Source organism: Dermacentor andersoni, chromosome 11 (assembly GCF_023375885.2).
Source record: "Dermacentor andersoni chromosome 11, qqDerAnde1_hic_scaffold, whole genome shotgun sequence".
NCBI lineage: Eukaryota > Metazoa > Arthropoda > Arachnida > Ixodida > Ixodidae > Dermacentor > Dermacentor andersoni.
This window is the reverse complement of record NC_092824.1, coordinates 28057943-28070362: the sequence shown is the minus strand read 5'-3', so window position 1 is coordinate 28070362 and position 12420 is coordinate 28057943.

Genomic DNA, 12420 nt, shown 5'->3' with positions numbered 1-12420 from the left:
AGTTGCTTACAGAACATTTTATACACTTTGCCCGACGAATCTTCTTTGGTTAAGAATGCCCAGTTAAACGACCCGATAAGCTCATGAAACTTGCATTGATTAACGATGGGAACAAGGCATTTGCGCTTCCCAGATGTAGTTTCGACCGACGGCGTTCATGACGCGTCCGGTAATACAAGACGGCATGCTACAAAATAGTGGTCCGCCAACCGTTGCGGAATAGTGCAGGACCTAAATGAACAGCTGGGAGCTCTGACCGCTATGTGATTTAAACAAGATTGCACTAGGCTATTAATAACTAATTCCGCTCTAGTAGGAGCTCCAATTGTACATTCCAGACCATAAGCTGACAACGCACATAAATCATCACAAACAGTCACTTTTTTAGGGCATAAAATATTGATATTCAAGTCTCCAATCAAGCAAACTTGGTCCACTGAGCTTCACTGCAGCAGAACTTCTTGAAGCTCAACAAGAAACCGTGAAAGGCTGCATTAGGGTGATCGATAAATGGATCAGATATGCACAGAAAATGACCTCTTACATACTTTGACCATCACAGATTGGGCATGTACAAAAGATGCATCAACAGATGAAACATCACAGTTGTCGTTTGCATTAAGAGCAATACCGTCACCCGGACACCCGCTTCGTGTGTCAAAATGTGCGGGAAAATTCTGCAAGGCAAATGTATCAAGGCAAGCCTGGGATACATTGATTTCTGTTATCACAAATACGCCTACAGAGATAGCTGCCAATTGAGCCAGAAATTAAAATTAGTCCCAGTATTTACGCAGACTTCGTATATTAACGCTCACAACGGTAAAATCTTCATCAGAACTGCACGGAAACTCTGTTATATATGAACTGAAGTCCGGTAGTTCACTGAAAGAAAAAGGCATGTTGGCTAAGCAATATTTTCCAGGTCTGGTTCTTTACCAATTAAAACAACAGACGCTGTTTCATTCTTTTTCACGAAGATCTTGCCTGCTTTCGTCCAACAAAACTGATAACCCTCCTCCTTTGACTTCGTTCTGGCTTTCTAGAAGTTATCACGGTTAACATTGGTCCAGTTATCGTTCAAGCAGATCTTTGGAAATGATGCACCTTCAGAAAGCTTCTTCAGCTTTCCCCGCGTTTCAACCATTTTTCCTTCGAAATTACAGATTTAAAGCGCGCCAGGACCATAGGTGCACCACCGATTTTGACTGTTCAGCGATGTACGGCTGCAATATCGTCAAACGCAAACCCCTACAGGTCAAGATTTGCTGCCATTTGCTTAGGCTTTCATTATTTTTCACTGGCAAACCGTGGATCTCGAGTTTCTTTAGTCTGCTGTACGGCTCACTTTCATTTTGGTTTTCTTCTAGCTTTTGCATTACAGACGCCTGAGTTAACACCGTTGTTTTCAGAGCTTCCAGCTCAGCGCAGTCAGACATTTGACGTTCCTGAATATCACGTTGTCTCAAAACAGAATCGTACTTCCCGGAGAAAAACGACACCGATCCTTCGAGTTCCTTAACTGATTTCGATACAGCCACAAACTCCTCCTGCAGCAATAGGAGAGAATCAACCTTCTTATGCAGAATGGACAAAGATTGCATACTTTTTTTATTTCCCTTAGCTCACCCAACACTGGAGACTCAGAACCACTGTTTTCCTCAAGTTCAGTCTCTGTGCCGCTGTTTAGTTTCTTGTTACTTATGCACGTTTTACAGACCCACGCCTCTCTCTTAGCATTCCCCATAGTCGTGAAAGTGTTAGGTGCTATTCCAGAACATGACTGTCCTAGATGATAGGAATGTTTTCTATCATCCCCCTAATAGTTCATGGGAAACTCTTGACAACCTGGACCAACTTTTACTACAAGAGAATTTAGCTTCCTCAAATTTTGTCTTACTGGGTGATTTGAATGCTCCCGGAACCGACAGGACGTCTCTCTCATTTTTATCATGGTAATGCATTAAACAGGAAATTTGTTGAAGTCTCGTTATCTCTTTGCTTAAAGCAGGTCGTTCACAGTCCCACCCGTTGTGACGCACTACTGGATTTGATTTTTCTCAGCACTGATTTGACCAAAACGGGTTAGAAGTACGAAATAATTGATGGTATCTCGGATCACAACGCTGTTTTTCTATCTGTAAACCATCCGATCCATAACCAAAATTTTACACTGTCCACGTTTCGAGACTTTTCCAGAGCTGATGACATCCGTATCATAGATGAACTATCGAATAATTTCGACGCATTTTCGGCACTTGGACTATTTAGTGACGTTGATGCGCTCATGGCGTGTTTTTAAAGCATTGTAAAATCATGTATAGATTGATTTGTTCCTTTGAAAACTAAGAAAAAGAACAATAACCTTCCCTGGATGAACCGAGAAATGCTACACTTATCGCGACGTGCTGGCAGACTTCGCAGTAAACCCTCGAGCATTCTTCAGGCATGCTTTTTGTACGCTCAGGTAAAAAATGAACTCCAAAAAAACCGCCTCGGCTAAAAATTTCTTCTATAATGTTCAGTTGCCGAAACTGCTGAAGTCTAATCGCCGTAAATTCTTGTCTTTCATATCTCCTGTCTCTTCTTCTTCCAATCTTTTAAAATTACCAACATTGTTGTTAACGATCCATTAGAGATTTCAGAATCGTTTAATACATATTTTCAGTCAGTGTTCACGTCGGATGGTTCCAGTCTTTCAACATTTACAACTAACGATTATTAGGCAAATGATGATATGAACATTAGCCTTGATGGCGTTTTGAATCTCGTACTAAACTGAGATACTAAAAAAACAGCCGGCCCTGATGGAATTCCGAATTCCTTTTTAGTACGATTACGCTATGGGTATCTAAATATCTGTTCATTATAAGTCCAAAATCCCTTAATAGTGGCGTTGTGCCTTCTTCCTGGAAGAGAGCTAGGGTACTGCCTTTGTACACATCTTGTGAAAGACAGCTCTTATCTAACTATAGGCCTATTTCTTTAACTCCAACCTCATGTAAAATGCTAGAACACATGATCTATAAGCACATAATAATGTTCCTTGAAAATCATAACCTATTGAACAGCTTTCAGCACGCCTTCAGGCGCGCTTTTAGTAATGTAACCCAACTTACGGAGTTCACTCATGACCTTTCCAATTACATCGACTTAGGTAATCAGATTGACAAAATTTTCATTGACTTTAGCAAAGGTTTCGACACTGTATTACATTCTAAATTGCTTTTGAAACTTCATAATATTCTAAATAACCCTCAGTTAGTGTCTTGGATTTCCAGTTTCCTTTCTTTGTTTTTCGAATTTGTATGCTATGATTATGAGGATTAGTCTATAGTTGACGTCACCTCAGGAGTCCCACAGGGATCTGTACTTGGCCATCTGCTATTCTTATTGTTTATTAACGACCTTCCACGCCATGTTACTTCAAAAATACGCCTCTATGCAAATGATTGTCTTATGTGCCGCCCAGTTGACTCGCTCGCTGATCATCAGCGCCTTAGAGATGCTTTGTTTCCTTTTGTGACTGGTGTGCTGCCTAGAAAATGAGCATCAATTTTGATAAAGCTGTTATAATGTCTTTAACAGACACATGCCCGTATGTTTTGATTATATTTGCAACGGTGTACCACTGATGTATACTTCCTTTACATGTTTCTATATATATGTTCCTGTTTCTGCATATCATAATTAGCTTAGACACATGTACACCCACTCCTGCCATACCCCTAACGGGCTGCAGTATGTATAAATAAATAAATAAAAGTACACGGAACTCCGGCACTTTGTCCACCACAATCTACTGCAGAGGGTACATCACGCCCAGGTCGTGTACACCTTTCGCGAAACCCTGTTTTAGCCCCGCCGCTTTCCTGTTTCGCACGTCATTCAGGCCATCCGCTACTACTACAAAGGTTTGTGCCTGTGAATTCCCGCAACATTTTCTCTAGTTAGCTTTATCACATAACCCAATGTACGCCCTGGAAAGGTCACTACCGCAAGTCACTTCTCGCCTTTTACGCACTCCACAACAACCTCTGATCACGTAGACAGAATTGAGCCACCGGCGATAATTGCCTTTTCAATCTTTCCTATTGCCGTGGCCTCTTCTTATTTCCTTTCGTCAACCATTTCCACGCGATTCGAATTTGACATCGGGCATTGTCCATTGCGTTCCAGCTTTCCTTTTGTGGTACCTTCAAAATAGGTAAACCTCCTTCCAGTTGCCCCCGGCTCATGTTCTTCATTTCCACGCACTATTCGGCAGAACCGGTGTACCACCATCACCTCCATTTTAGTTCGTGATGGCGGCCTTGGTCCCTTTTTCGTGGGCTGCGTGCAGCCTTTCTTCTACCGTCTTTCGTGCATCACACCACATATTGAGCTCATTTTTCAGCTCTTCGATCCGCTTCACAAGCTCATCGTGGACATCCTCCATTTTCTTTAGCCTAGCAAGGAGATCACAGTGTCTGCCTATTGACTCAATTTGCTCGCCACTGTCATCGTTCCCCTCGTCTACCTTGAGGCACTCCCCGCAATCTTGACGCATTACCGGCATGCTTGCCATATATTTACTTTGGCTTGTTCTGGTGCAAACACCAAAAGTTTCAAACCACCTACCTACAAGCGAAGGCCGATGACTTTTCTAGAACGGTTGTTCAACTGGCACGCGTGTTATTAATGTATTTTCTAGGCTTCGAAATGCTTCTTCAAACTCCGCGCAGTCGCTAGACTAACCTGAGGCTATCGACCAGCTTCGAAGCAATCCACACATCATCATTCTTCCGGCTGATAAAGGAAGCGCAACTGTTTTGCTTGATTACGGCAACTCCACCAAGACAACGCTGAAACTGGTTAGTGACACCACCACCTATGCTGGTCTGATGCTTGATACCTCAGGAAAACTGCAACTTTGAGCTAACGCCTTCCGTTAGGTCCCATTCCAGCCCAAACACTTTTTTACTGACGGATTTGGCACAACGAATCAGCTCCTGCACTTCATGGCCTACCAAAGATACACAAGCCAGGTGTTACTATGCGATCCATTGTCGACTCCGCTCGCTCATTTCTGTAAAAGATTTCCGGTTTGGTACACCAGATTATTTCAGCAGTCATTAGAAAAAGCGGCGTCCACGTGCGCAACTCTGGTGACATTATTGAAAATGTACGCCGCGTTGTTCCCATTCATGATGACGTCATGGTCTTATTTGATGTTAATTCGCTATTCAGCATTTTTTCTGTAGAACAGGCTGTAAAGGTTTGCTCCACTGACCACGAATCTGACGGTTCCCTGCCCGACAGGTCACACGCTCCTTCGAGAAAAGGGTGACTTAATGCTCCGTTAGGGACCCCCACGCGTTGCGCACGGGTACAAAATCCGGCTGAGATGTTCACCACAGCTTTTGCCATGCCCGGCGTGTTTGTTTTAACCAATGCCGGCGGCTGCTTCAGGTACCCTGTAAGTCTTGCAAGCGTGAGCAAAGCTAAGTCGTTTTTACGGTCACCTTTATATACAGCCCTGTAGAGTACCATGATTTCTTCTTTGATATTTACCACAGCAAGCGAACCTATTAAACACATTTGAATGTAAACACATTGAATGTGCAGCGATGTGCAAATCGGGGAAGTATGTTTAAATGAAGTATCAGAAATGAAAAGTAGTTATTGTTAGAGTCGGAAATGAGGCGCGGCTGCCGTCACCTATTAGGAACATCCCCTCTATCTGATTATACTGAAACTTTATTGCTTAGAGCGTATCGTAATCCTATAAATCAGGGCACGCGCGCTTTCTGGTATTTGGAAACTCCACGCGCCCTTTCAAAGGGCTGCGGATCCCTCCCCTTGGCTTTGGTATAGGAACCTTGCCCAGTCGTACCTGCTCGTGTAAATGCTAGCTGTCGCATAGGATTTTCGCAAAATAGGAACGAATAGGAACATCCACATTCTCGCTCAGCTTTCTCAAATGAATGAAAAATGGCTCTTTGGCTGTTAGCTTGTTATGAAAGGGCGTTGCAGAGGTCATATTGTTTATGGTCGAATAACAAGGATGGTTTTTGTTAGCATATACTTTCAGAGAATATTTAAAAGTAGAATATGACCGCTGCAGATCAAGGGACCAGTCATTCGATTCAGACATAGAGGCTTTCAAGCGGACTCGTCCTAAAGCACCGGTGGCGAGGCAGGTACCCAGATGATGCACAGGGTCCAGCATCTTGAGAGCACTGGGTGCAGCAGAGTGATACACTACGGCACCGTAGTCTAACCGTGATCGTACCTTGTCCAATCATACGTGCTCGTGTAAATGCGAGCCCTCGCATAACCTTTTCGCAAAATTTTAGCAATGCACAAATTGGAGGTAGCAATTTGGCGGCCCCTTTGCAATTGACGCTTTTCATACGCCCAGGTTTATTATAATAATTTAGCAATAAGATCATGAAGATGTCGCACCTTGTTGCGCGATCAAGCTATGTATGGGACAGCGAAGAATACTTTCCAAATAAAAAAAAAAGAACACTACCATTTCTCAATGGCAAAAGAAAACTGTTCTTATAAAGATATGCGCTGCGGATCTTTTGCTTCAATATTATTTGATGAACGTTTGCACACGTCCAGCACTTTCTGAGAATTAAAGATAAAGTTATGTAAAGATCCCAGGCCACTAACGGAGTTTGTGTAATGTAGCACGAGTGTGAATATGACAACGGGCTGGCTCCATCGGCAGTTCTCCCTCATGTTATCCTGTCTCTGTAGTGCACTTCGTTGAAAGCAACGTTTGTCTGATGTGACAGCCTGTATTAAAGTTTATCGAATAGGAAATGTACTCTCGGATGATCGCTTTAGACCTTATGACTTTCAGCGGGAGCTTATGTGACAGCCTGTATTATAGTTCGCCTTCTTGTCCTCCTGTTTCTGTAGTGCACTTGGTTGAAAGCAAGGTTTTTCTGATGTGACAGCCTGTATTAAAGTTTATCGAATAGGAAATGTACTCTCGGATGATCGCTTTAGACCTTATGACTTTCAGCGGGAGCTTATGTGACAGCCTGTATTACAGTTCGCCTTCTTGTCCTCCTGTTTCTGTAGTGCACTTGGTTGAAAGCAAGGTTTTTCTGATGTGACAGCCTGTATTAAAGTTTATCGAATAGGAAATGTACTCTCGGATGATCGCTTTCGACCGTATGACTTTCAGCGGGAGCTTATGTGACAGCCTGTATTACAGTTCGCCTTCTTGTCCTCCTGTTTCTGTAGTGCACTTGGTTGAAAGCAAGGTTTTTCTGATGTGACAGCCTGTATTAAAGTTTATCGAATAGGAAATGTACTCTCGGATGATCGCTTTAGACCTTATGACTTTCAGCGGGAGCTTATGTGACAGCCTGTATTACAGTTCGCCTTCTTGTCCTCCTGTTTCTGTAGTGCACTTGGTTGAAAGCAAGGTTTTTCTGATGTGACAGCCTGTATTAAAGTTTATCGAATAGGAAATGTACTCTCGGATGATCGCTTTCGACCGTATGACTTTCAGCGGGAGCTTATGTGACAGCCTGTATTACAGTTCGCCTTCTTGTCCTCCTGTTTCTGTAGTTCACTTGGTTGAAAGCAAGGTTTTTCTGATGTGACAGCCTGTATTAAAGTTTATCGAATAGGAAATGTACTCTCGGATGATCGCTTTCGACCGTATGACTTTCAGCGGGAGCTTATGTGACAGCCTGTATTACAGTTCGCCTTCTTGTCCTCCTGTTTCTGTAGTGCACTTGGTTGAAAGCAAGGTTTTTGTGATGTGACAGCCTGTATTAAAGTTTATCGAATAGGAAATGTACTCTCGGATGATCGCTTTCGACCGTATGACTTTCAGCGGGAGCTTGTAGGCACCGGGCGGTCGTCGAAACGCGCCAGCGACGCGCTGGCGAACAGCGCCGCGAACGGCAGTAGTCAGAGCACAGGTATGTGACGCAGACTGCATGGCAGATAGTATGGTATGATGAAATTTATTCACGTCCTGAAGATCAACCCTAGGGTTGACGCAGGCGGCTGCCATGTCGGTGCAGCAAGGTTTGACTTTAAAGCCATATCGTGGGCCTTTTGGACGGCCTGTACTTGATTTAAAAGAACTCCGCTGCGAATGACTGGTCGCCAGTAGTCTCTTGCGCTCACGGTGCTTTCAGTGATTTCGCAATGCGAGTTTTCAGGGCTGACGTACCGGAAAACACACTTTCGTGTGTCCGCTTCTGAGAAAGGTCCCCACTTGTACGAGGCAGGCCAGATTCCTGGTATCACGTAATATATAACAGATTATTGCAAATAGCGACGCAAATGCACCCAGCCGACAGAGCTCAACGCGGCAAGCTCAGACATGGAGCACCAAAATTTATATTCCACGTGTTATTTTGTTGTGAACATTAACATTGTCACGTACCTAATCACGTAAATAGGAAAAGGGCACAAAAGAATTCGCCCACGATGCATCGAAAATGTATAACTTACATTTCACTGGTTATGTAGCCATGAGGCCAATAGTTATGTGCCCCAGGGACAAACAGGGAATTTTCCGCTCTTCAGGAAACCTTTTTTGACGTCAACTTGGGTGACTGCAAGTATCACATCACACCTACACGGTGACATTCCCATAAAGCGATTTTTCTTGCAAATGAATGGCGGCGTCTACGGTGATTTTTTTCGGCTTTCAAAAACGCGTTCTTGCTAAAGGTGACCTTCAACATCGCATTTGGGATCTTTACAGGCTTTGCGTAGCAGATATAAAGAACCTTTCGATACTAGTGAAGCTGTTCCAGTAGACTGTTCCGATTTTCTCAATAATCACACCATAATAAGGTATTAGAAGACTACAAAGGTTACCAGAGTGGGTGCATGGGTATGAGCGATAACACGTAAGATTGTGCGTCTAATATTCGGCTCAAATATCAGTAGAATCCATATATTGTACCTCAACAAAGATGGTGGGATCAAACCGCCGATGCCGCAGGCATACCAACGCGATGTTCAAACCATAGGCATGCGTCTCTCGTGCCTGCGCCAATTACAGCCTAGCACCTCTATACTGAACGTCTCTAAACAGGATGACTTGTATAACTAAGGAATAATTCTGTCCCTGTTCTTGTGGGCGTTGTGCGCTGCGGGAAATTTACAATGTAGTGACCGGTATAACGAAGGATTCCGGAGGACCCAAGCACTCCGCTTTAAAGGCTTGCAACCGCATTACAGTTCTCTGACACGACTGGCACGTATATGTGACGTCCCACATGGCGCGAGGAGGTGCATTTGTGTGCGCTTTAGCTTCCTTTTAGCCACTAGAATTAATGATTTTCTTCCTTGCGTGAAGAGTGGAAGCTATAAGCTTGTCCCATTCTCAACTCGTGGCAGCTAATGCTTTAGGACGCTGTGTTAAACTGCAACGCCGCATTTGAAGTTGCAGTTGCAAGCGGCGCTCATTGCGCAGTCATTTCGTCGTAGCAGAATGCGACGAAGCCGCTGCGAGACATTGAATCGCCTTCTGGTTCGGTCCAGGTTATACCATTCTTGTGGGGCAGAAAATTCACCGACGAATACGGTACTCCCTAATGCCAAATATATGCGTGCTTTCCCTTCGCAGTATATTCGCTGGCGAAGAGAATCTGTCTCGTGCGGGAAATTACAAATGGAGCGAAATGGAACGGGCCTACCCCGCTAATCAGGAAATTACGAGAGGTAGCACGTGAGTAACGCTTAGGCCCGATTCACAGGAGCCGCCGCACACGGACCTCCGCTCAAGCAGCGCATTGTTTCCATATATGGTATCGGTGTACGCGGTCTCCGCATGCGATCCGTAAAGAGACGATAGCGTGCTATTTTAGAGCCATCTCGTAGCAGTCGTCGCTGCCGAGCCCGTCTTGCGTGGCACTACGCGTTCTTTCTCACCGTTTCGCCATACCATCCTCCTCCGCTTTCGGCCTCACGGTTTCGTTGCACTCGCCTCCTTGCTCTCTCTCCGCTATCGCCGTCTTTCATACCCTGCTGCCCTTCGCGTTCGCTCTTTTATACTTCGCTGTGCACGTTTGCTCGGTGACGCCGATGCTCAACGCAGGAACGGGCGCCGAAGAGCACTGCACTAAAGTTATTGACAAAGAAGCGAGAAGTACGTCTCTTTCTTTTGTTTCTTGAGGTGCTTAGCCGATCGCACATGTGTTGGTAAGTTCCCGCTCGCTGTTCGCAAAGATTATTCTAATCTTTAGGCTTCGTAATTCTTAATGTCGTACAAACTAGCCCTATCTTCAGTCATGAGCCATTTCACACAGCTTAGCGCGACGACAGCCGCCTGTGGCTCCAAGTTTCAACATACCACTGCGTTTGCATTCGCCACCAATGCACAGCAAATAATCATTCGCCGGACGCAACTACACTTCGGAAGCACTTCGAAAGAGAATCTAACTAAAAGGAAGTCTGGTGCAATGATGAGACGGCAAAACGGCGAATACTATATGAGTTTCATAGTAAGGTTCGTTACAGCGCAACACAAGACAAGGTCGAAAGAAGGTCTGAAGCAACTTTTGTCCTTGTCTTGTGTTGCGCTGTAATGAACATTTCTATGAATCCCAACAAACTGGCCCACTGTCTGGATACAATCTGAGTGTTCGGCTTCGTAGCCCAAGCTTCGGAGCCTTTACAGATGCGGTACACTACTTTGGTGCTATAGTTAATAATCTCGAATTAGTTCAAGGAGCAAGAATTTTGCCCAAAAGAAAGTTACGCTTAACTGCTGTATCTAGTTGCATCATTTTACCTATGCAGCTTTATAGAACGCTGTCCACACTTGCCTAAAGCACATAAGTGGCATCCTGAAAAAAAAGATGAGCTATTGATATTGCTTTGAAAAAAATTCATCTGTTTTGGCCTAACAGTACATATACGAGGTCTGTTAGAAAAGTATCCAACCTTTGGCCGAAGAAAAAAAAAAAAACTGGCATAACCGGAGTATTGGAAACCTAATCACTTCAAAGTAGTCTCCTTGGGACTCCACACACTTCTCCCTGCAGTGCTGCCATTGTTGGAAGCATTTCGAGAAGGTCTCTTTCGGAATGGAGTTTAGCTCAGCTGTCATTGCAGCCATAATGTTCTCTATTGTCTGAAATCGCGCTCCTTTCAATTGCCTCTTGATTTTGGAAAACAGAAAGTAGACGCAGGCAGCCATATCAGGAGAATAAGGAGCCTGTTGAAGTACAGGAGTCTGGTTTTTCGACAAAAAAAGTCTGAATCAAGTGCGAGGAATGTGCAGGAGCATTGTCGTGATCGATGCGCCAATTTCCTGTTGACCACAGCTCCGGTCTCTTGCACTGCGCAGCATCACGTAGGCGACGGAGGATATCCTGTAGTACTCTTTGGTGATTGTTTGAACCTGTGGTGCGTACTCGTGGTCTACCACACCACGGGAGTCAAAGAAAGCAGCCAGCATCACTTTGACGTTGCTGCTCACTTGGCGAGCCTTCTTTGGTCTTGGTGACGTGGAATGCTTCCACTGTGGCGACTGGGATTTGGTTTCCGGGTCGTACCCGTACACCCAAGACTCGTCACCAGTTGTTATGGTGTTCATGAAGTTGGGGTCACTGTTTGTGGAATCCAGCATGTCCTGTGAGACTTCAACACGAAGTTGCTTTTTCTCCACCATGAGCAGCTTCGGCACGAATTTCGCCGCAACTCTCTTCATGGCCAAAGCATTGGTCATAATTGAATGTGCAGAAAAACTGCTGATGCCCACCTCTACCGCATTTTCTCGGACAGTCACACGACAGTCCCGCATCACCACAGTGTTCACTTCGGTAATGCCCTGGTCATTTTGGCATGTTGATGACCGACCGGAGCGTGGCTCGCTCTCCACTGATGTGCGGGTGCCTTTAAACCGGTTGTACCACTGATTAATCGGTCTGCTGCTCATAGCATCATCACCGAAAGCCGTCTGGATCTTTCGAATAGTGTGCACTTGCCTATCGGCCAGTTTCTGGCAAAACATGATGCAGTAGCGCTTCTCGAGTCGCTCCACCATTCTTCTTGGAATAAAAAACCGACGAGAGCACTGTGAACTACCTCACTCAAATGCTGCATCCAGCGACTGACGCTGTCCGAAGGCGGGAAAAAATTCGGGCATGCGCACATAGGCTTAAGGTCGGCTGATGCAAGCGCGTTTGTTTCATATCCATCAGGTGTTCGAAAAAAATAAGGTCGGATACTTGTCTAACAGACCTCGTACATACTGCACATACTTGAATTCGTTATACTTCACATACTTGCATTCAGTATACCTTATCACCAACTCTTACGTCGCCTTCTTACCTCATCAGCGAATCACACTCCTGCAACCAAGTGTGCTGGTCCGGGTTTTACCTGCATTTCCACCTGTGAAGTTGGTAAAAGTTCTTTGGCTGTTTACTGTAACTTCAT